Consider the following 8,154-nt stretch of genomic DNA (forward strand, 5'->3'; position numbering starts at 1 on the left):
AGACCACACCTCCTCAACTTAGCTGTGAGGATGCTGTGGGAGACTGTGTCAAAGACTTTACTGAAGTCAAGGTAGACCACATCCACCGCTCTGCCATCATCCATCCACCTTGTTGCATTCTCATAAAAGGCTATGAGGTTGGTCAAGCATGACTTACCCTTGGTAAAGCCATGTTGACTGCCCCTAATAACCCTCTTATCCTTGATATGCCTTGAGGTGGCACCAAGATGGATGCTGGTAGCTAAGTCAGAGACATCCTATGAAAGCAATTTGTGCATGCACGAGTGTGTGTATGTGTACATAGAGCTGAGTTGGCAAAGTGACACGCTCTAGCCTGCTTCCTCAAGATACTGTACAGATACAACCTGATCCAGTCAGCTTTCAGTTCAACTTTTTGATGAGAGATATCAGACAGATCAGGCAGGTGGTGTCAAGATAACTTCTGGGTGTGCAAGAGATAGCCATGTGATCATTTTTTTTGCTATACTGAAAACATGACAGAGATGGATTTTAATGTCTATGGTAAACAAAATGGTGATCTTAGTTTAGTTCCTTATGGCTGTCACGGAGGCACCCCAAAGTCAGTTTTAGGTGGACAACAAGTTCCAAAACAGATTTTATTCTGGCTGGAAAAGTGCAGCCAATAAACTGATCAAAACAGGGTTTATACAATTAGTTAGCACTCTGACAACATAAAATACAGGTTCATATATCAGTTGAAGAGATTATTGGGGTGCAGCAAAATAAGAGTAATGAGGATCCACAGCGTGCATGCACACACTCACAAGAAACAAACCAGAGCCCTCCGACTCCAGGGTACCCACAAGAAATAATCACTCGCCTGGGTTAGGCAAGGACTCATTTAAGGATATATCCAGTAAATAACCACTCACCCAAACGAGGAGGTGAGGCACTCTCAATTCCAAGAAGTCTCTGTGCTGCCACCCGGGTCCACCCATCCCATTTCACGCCCGTAGGTGACTAAATTGTGCAGGATTTCAGCCCAGGTTAATACATGTGCAGGCAGATTTCCAGGGTTCTGCTTGTTACAGTCAATAGCCTCCTGAATTCTCTCCCTGAGGGACTGGACATGTATCTTTAAAGCGTCCGGCAGCCCTCTGATAAGCAGCCGAAGGTGGGTCAGGTTTACTGGTGCAGCCATGGCAATTCCTTGCCGCCCTCTTTCGTACATTGTCTGTATACAAGCAGCCTTTTGAACGCCCTCAACCAGCTCCAGCAAGCCTCTTATCCTAATGGTGATGGGCTCCCCACGTTCCTTGGGATCCACACCACCAGCCCAGTAAGCCACACAAGATGTTATGGGCTGATCACCATTCGGACCATCACTTGAAAACACACCAGGTCCCCAAAAGCCTGCAGCTTCCTCATTACTCAATAGTATCCGATCACACCCCGTAAGGGAAAGATATTCAGTTTCTGTTTCGCCCGGCTAACGTGAGAATTTAGATTGCAAGTCGCCAAGTTCAGGTCCCGTCCATGGGGTAGTACAAACAGCAGTACAGGAGTTTCCACCCTGTGGACCTGTACATGTCTCAGTTTTAATGAGAGGGCCTACATCCTTTGTCTCTACCTCCTCTTCATCAACACTGTTTTCAGAATCTCCCCAGATATCTCCATCCCAGTCCTCAGGTTCTGTGTCCACAATCAATTTCCGAATTTGGGCAATACTAGGGGAAATTTTGCTTGGGTTAACATGAGTTCAATCCTTTGTCCTAAAAATGCACTCACTTTCTCTCTCACCGTAACTCTGCTTTCAAACAATATATTTCCAGCTCTTTTCTAGAATCATGCCTCTCCAACTGGCTACAGCATTTGTGCTGGTCTCGGGCTTGCTTTAAGCAGGTGCACAGAACAACACCAAGAACAGCATTGACAGCAACACAAACAGAAGCACAGAAAACAGCACACGCAGCTACGGTCACTCTGGGACCACATCAGCTTGCTTCTGCCCGATGTGTGCAGGTTGCCACAGAAGGATTATTACAGCTGTAGCCCCATAATAATTTCTCCATTTCTGATATCCTGCCGACTACACCATTTTAAATGTCATGGAGGTACCCCAAAGTCAGTTTTAGGTGGACAACGAGTTCCAAAACAGACTTTATTCTGGCTGGAAAAGTGCAACCAATAAACTGACCAAAACAGGGTTTATACAATTAGTTAGCACTCTGACAACATAAAATACAGGTTCGGATATCAGTTGAGATTATTGGGGTGCAGCAAAATAAGAATAATGAGGATCCACAGCATGCATGCACACACTCACAAGAAACCAACCAGAGCCCTCCGACTCCAGGGTACCCACAAGAAATAATCACTTGCCTGGGTTAGGCAAGGACTCATTCAAGGATGTATCCAGTAAATAACCACTCACCCAAACAACGAGGTGAGGCACTCTCAATCCTGGGAAGTCTCCTTAGACGGCATCCCAGTCTAAGGAGAGGGTTCCAGTTCACAGACCCGCTACTCCAAGGCCACTCCAAAGAGGGTCTTCAGTGGGAGCCCCATTTATAGTCTGGTCAGATCTGGCTGTGGGCATTGAAACACGGTCCAGAAGCTTTGCAGCTACTCTGGGCACCTCCTCTGCTAACGACCCTGTCAACTGACTCAGGGTCCCATTAAGGTGCTAAAAGAGCCATTAACTGCCCCATTGAAGGATCCAGATCTCAGGGGGATGTGCAACTGCCACAATGGCCAAAGCTATCAATAAGAACTAGTGCTTTTGGTTGTAATTCCAGAAGTGAAATGGAGACCTAAAAGGAAGTGACACTTTGGAGATTAGACTTAAAGAACTTTGTTTGATCAGTTTGCACTTATGCTATATGTCCTGTGTATAGTGGTTATGTACTTTTTTTAGATAGAGTCAATCTGATGCAGTTAGAAAACATTAATTCAGTGTTTGAACAATGTTGTCAAAGAGTAAGGATTGCATATTTACCCTGGGCTAGTGCCAAAGATGTTGAGATTTGAAAGGTAGATGCTACAGTGCCCTGCATCTTTGTCTTACTAAGCCCTCTACCACACTAGTTTCAAAAGGAGAAGATGAAAATCTACTGGTCAGCCTGGTAGTGAAAGAAAAATATGCACTGAAGTGCAACCTGTGTTCCATCAGTTCCACTAACCTGTTCTCTGCTGATTTAGATGTGTTGCTTCCCCATACAGTGCCTTGTAAACTAACCTCCTAGGTGCAAAGGGAACTCATTAAAGGTAGCCAGTAACTAACTGACAACCAGGCATGTTTTCAGCTTGTCTCTTCTCCAGATCTTGAGGCAGTAAGCAGGAAACTATCCATTTGAGATCTACAGCTCAAAGCCTCTCAAGAATGGGCCAGGGAAGTAGGGTCCACTTTTCTCTTCCTAACCTGTTTTTTCCCAAAGTGTGTGAGCCAACGCAGGCACATTGCTAGAAGCAACCAGAGGCCATAAACGCAATTGCAAAGAGCAAATTTATTATAGTTACCTCACTTCCAGGGGATATCCAAAGCAGCACCTAAGCTCCTGGGCAGAGGCGACACAAGTAGAGATGCAGACACTGCAGAATTCAACCCTGGTAGAAGATCACGGGCCTGCTGCATTTGCCTGTATTTCAAGGTTTCAAGCAGGCACAGCCTTGCACTCTTTCTCACAACAAAGCAGGAATCTCAGGCATAATGATAAGGTGCCTTAAGAGTTTCTCACAGGCCTATGTTTTTTAACACAGAGGTTCTACCTGTCAAGCACAGAAGGTCAGTAAAACAATTAGTGTGATGTATGTGCTTTTTCTACATCCCAGGTGCAGTTGCTTGAGCGTATTTACAATGAGCCTTCTTGCCATTCTTGCACAATTCCCATACACAAAGCATACCAGACCTGCTGTTTCCATCAGTCAGGAGAATCCTCTTTTTTTTTTGAAAGTCTGCCTCTATGCAATAAAGTCAATGTCTGGGGTATTTCCCACAGAAGGAAGAAACTTGTTTTCTAACTCTTGATCTGTATCTATGTGATGCCTGAAGAGAGTTTAATGCAAAATGGCCATTAGAGTGCCCAAAATCTGGGTCTTCCTTGTCTCCCTAGAATATTCTAAATACCTGGCTGTGGAGCTAGGTTACTTCTTCCTCACTCTCTTTGTATTTTGAACTCCTTGTTGGGTAACAGCAGAGATTCAGTTGTGAAGATAAAGTGTGTCCCGCTGACAGCAAACAGAAGGAGATGCTCTTGGGACACGTATATTTGTCTCCCATCTGACTGAGGTGATAATCTTGCTTTCTTGATTCTTGGATTAATGCTTTAGCTTTACAGATGTTTTATCAAAGAATCAGGGCAGAGGACAAGTACTGCTGCTGCATTTGGAAAGAAAGCTGAAATAACTGCATTTTATCAGAGCCTGAGCCTACTTGCACATGAAATAAACTAAGAACAAAACCTACCAAATTCGGTTCTCTGGGAGACACAAGCTAGTTTTTAAATTTCACTCAGGTTCAGGTGAGAGAGGTGGAAAAACAGGACTTGGGTAGAAACACTACATCCAAAAGTAATGTGCTTTGTTCACCTAAGCTCATTACCCACTGCCCTACTCAACTCAGTGCCAAGACCCCCATTCTGTAACACGTGCTTAAAACGTGCTATGCAAAAGCTACCTACCACTTACTCAAGCAGCAAATTCATAAAAAACTGTACTTCATTGTCAATAGTTGCTGCGTGCCACTTTGTTTTTCAAAAAGACTAAGATTGTTCTTCTACACTATAGAACATGGATAATCTGTAAGTACAAAGTGTAGTTACTATCCACTGCAGGTATAATTCATCGTGCCATGCATAAAGCAAAAAAGTTGAATAATTATTGATCACACTTTATTTAAGAATCCAAATAGGCCATCTAGGAACTATATATCATAGTGTTTCATTTCTACTAAAAACTCTATACTGTGCTGGAATTTCTAGTGCTGTGTGATTCAATAGTATATGTGAAAGACAGGGCCACATAGATCTCTATCTCAGATAGCTAGACTAGGAAAGTGCTTACCCACCTCTGCTGTTCTACAAAGTCTCACACAGAGTAAAATTCAGCAGGTTTTAGTGATGGCATTGAACCAGCTTGCTCTAGTTATGTGTTGGTCTAAGTGTCAAATTATGAACGAAAACAAAAAGTTCCACATTTGTCATGGTTCTCTGGAGTTAACTACAAACAATTAGTTATGCCCCACAAGTTAATAAGTATTCTAGTAACTGTGGTTTCTGAAAAGTGGTTTCTGTAAATTCTTTGCATTCCTGTTTTTGAAAAGACTGAGTAACTTAGGATTTTGATTGTCATTTCACATTTTTGACAGTTTAAATGCTCGTCATGAGTTTACTTCCCTGAAGTAGGTACACCAAATACCATGTTTCTGCTGAGCCTGTTGTGAATCAAATTAGTAACCTTCACTTCTTAATCTTCACATGGTCCTTCAATTCTTTTTGTCACAGAGATTATTGAAGTTCAGCCATGAAATTATGTTAACAAGTATACTTTTTTCAGCTTAAAACAAAGATTTTTGGACAATGATTTATTCAGAAAGCAGCCTACTCCTCTGCCCTTTATCCAGTCTCTTTTACGCACAGCACTTATTTCTAAATGGTTTAAAACCAAAGTAACAAGAAAAAGTCCTCAGATTCTTCCTGCAGACACAGATGTAGAGATACGAAAATAAAATCTCACCACTGTACTAAGTACTGAGGTGGTCATAATGCCTCTCTGTTATCAAGTCAGTCACGTTCATATATCACAAAAATCTGCAAACTCAAAGTGTTTGTCAAAACAGTTTTATTAGTTATATCTGCCCATATTGAAGAAAAATAACATAAAATTCTATGAATCTCAGTAGAAAAATGGGTCATTTCTAAAATAACCTTGAGCAGAGAGTCCTATTTGTGTTTGGATGTAAATAAGTTTGATTCAGAAGCCCTTGCCTGGAAAACTCTTATTACTGAAAGAGAACAGAAACTGGCAAGATTTGAGTGATAATTCTGGGTTTCTGTGGATGCAACTGTAGGACAGATTTGGAAGGGAAACAATTTAGCACTGTATGTTTTTCAAAATATGAATGGCAACATGCTGAAAGCAGTCAATTTTTTTTTCTTCCTCTGCACTTGCTTCATGCAGAGTAGAGGAAAGGTGTTGCCACTGGTTAGGAATGCTGTTTTGCAGAGGAATTTTTGCTGATCTGCATGCCCTAGAGAAATCATACTTTTAAACAAAACAAGCATTGCTGAAAAATAGGTAAACTTATTTATCTGGATTCACCGCTGTTGATTTTAGCTAGGTTGGATAAAAAACCCTGCCTTTTACTTGAGGAGGTGTTTGCCATAAATACCAGATGATAAGGTTCCTATGCTACGATCATGCTTTAAAACTGAGATGTTGCTATGCAATTTTCTGTATGAAACAACATGACAACTGTGAGCCTTCACTCTTTGTTTTCACTTAGTCATTAGTAGTGTTAAAGTTAGTAGTGTTAAAAATGCTGCTTTGATACCACTGCAACTCCCAGTCTTTAGCTGAGGGTTGCTTGAGGGTTAGGCTATGATTTAAAGTGTTATGCACTGTTACTGCTTGATTCAGTTTACTCCCAGCTGGCAGAGATCAGCCTTTAGAGTGCTTTGAGGTTCTGAAGTGCTAGCAGAAATTGCTCGTATTCTTGCAAAGCAGCCTACTGAAATGAGAAGCTGCATGGCTTAAGCCTGATTCTGTGATGTTTGGCTTTTATACCTTGGTTTTGGTTCTCAGCCCTTCCATGACACAAGCAAACATGGGTATAGAGGTATCTCGTTCATTTCCGGGACATACCTAAAGTTAACTCTGTGTTTCACTGTAAATTTGCCTGAGTTCAGTTAGCCACAATGAATGATAGATTAAAAATACATATTGTCAGGAAGTAAATGCCTTGACATGTATTTGAACAGTTAGAAAAAAGTTGATACCTGAGACACCTGAGTCTTTGAAAAGAAGGGGGTTCATAGCTGTGTTGCTTTCCCATGGGCCATGAATAGTCTAGACCAGGAGTTTCAAACTCATTTTCACTGGAGGGGGGCACATCAGCCTCGTGGTTGCCTTCAAAGGGCAAAATGCAATTTTAGGACTGGATAAATGTAACTACTCCTACATTTACCCAGTCCTAAAATTACATTCGGCCCTTTGAAGGTAATGGCAAGGCTGATGTGGCCTGCGATGAAAATGAGCTTGACACCTCTGCTCTAGATGGAGTGGTGACCTCGTGGTTAAAAAAAAAAAAAAGGCAACAACAAAGAAATAGTCAATATATGTGGGAATTTCAGAAGATTCTTTCTGTTTTTCTTTTTACTTTCTACTTCCATATTCTGACTCTTTTCCTTTTCTTGACTCTTGTGTTATATCCGCAGTTACTTTCTCAGTACAAATGCAAAAGCTGATGATTTCAAAGAATAATATATTAAATTTCTAATACAAATGTGTATATAACATTTCTGACACATTTGGCTTCCTAGCATAGAAAAAATGACAAAATATACTATTTTAAACTTGAATATGGCAGACATGAGAGACCCAATCTGAAACATAGCCTGTCTTCAGGCACTCTGTCTCTGCAAGTCTGTACCAAAAATGATCTGAAGAGATTTAACTTCCATAAGTACAAAATAGCACTTAACCTCCAGGTTTTTTCCCAGTCTTTTTTTCTAGGATATCAGAAATTACTGATTCTCTTTCCCTCTGCTTTGCACCACTGAGATGTGTACAGGACCAAGTGAGAAATAAACAGTTTGTAAACTTTATAAATATTTATGACATACATGTATACTGGCTGGAGGGCTAGGCCCAAAGAGTTGTGGTGAATGGAGTCAAATCCAGTTGGCAGCCGGTCATGAGTGGTGTTCCCCAGGGCTCAGTATTTGGGCCAGTTCTGTTTAATCTCTTTATCAATGATCTGGATGAAGGGATTGAGTGCACCCTTAGTAAGTTTGCAGATGACACCAAATTGGGTGGGAGTGTTGATCTGCTGGAGGGTAGAAAGGCCATACAGAGGAATCTGGACCAGCTGTATCGTTGGGCTGAGGCCAATTGTATGAGGTATAATAAGGCCACGTGCCGGGTCCTGTACTTGGATCATAACAAGCCCAGGCAGCGCTACTGACTTAGGAAAGA

The sequence above is a fragment of the Patagioenas fasciata genome, chromosome W, assembly GCF_037038585.1.
Source record: "Patagioenas fasciata isolate bPatFas1 chromosome W, bPatFas1.hap1, whole genome shotgun sequence".
Classification (NCBI taxonomy): Eukaryota; Metazoa; Chordata; class Aves; order Columbiformes; family Columbidae; genus Patagioenas; species Patagioenas fasciata.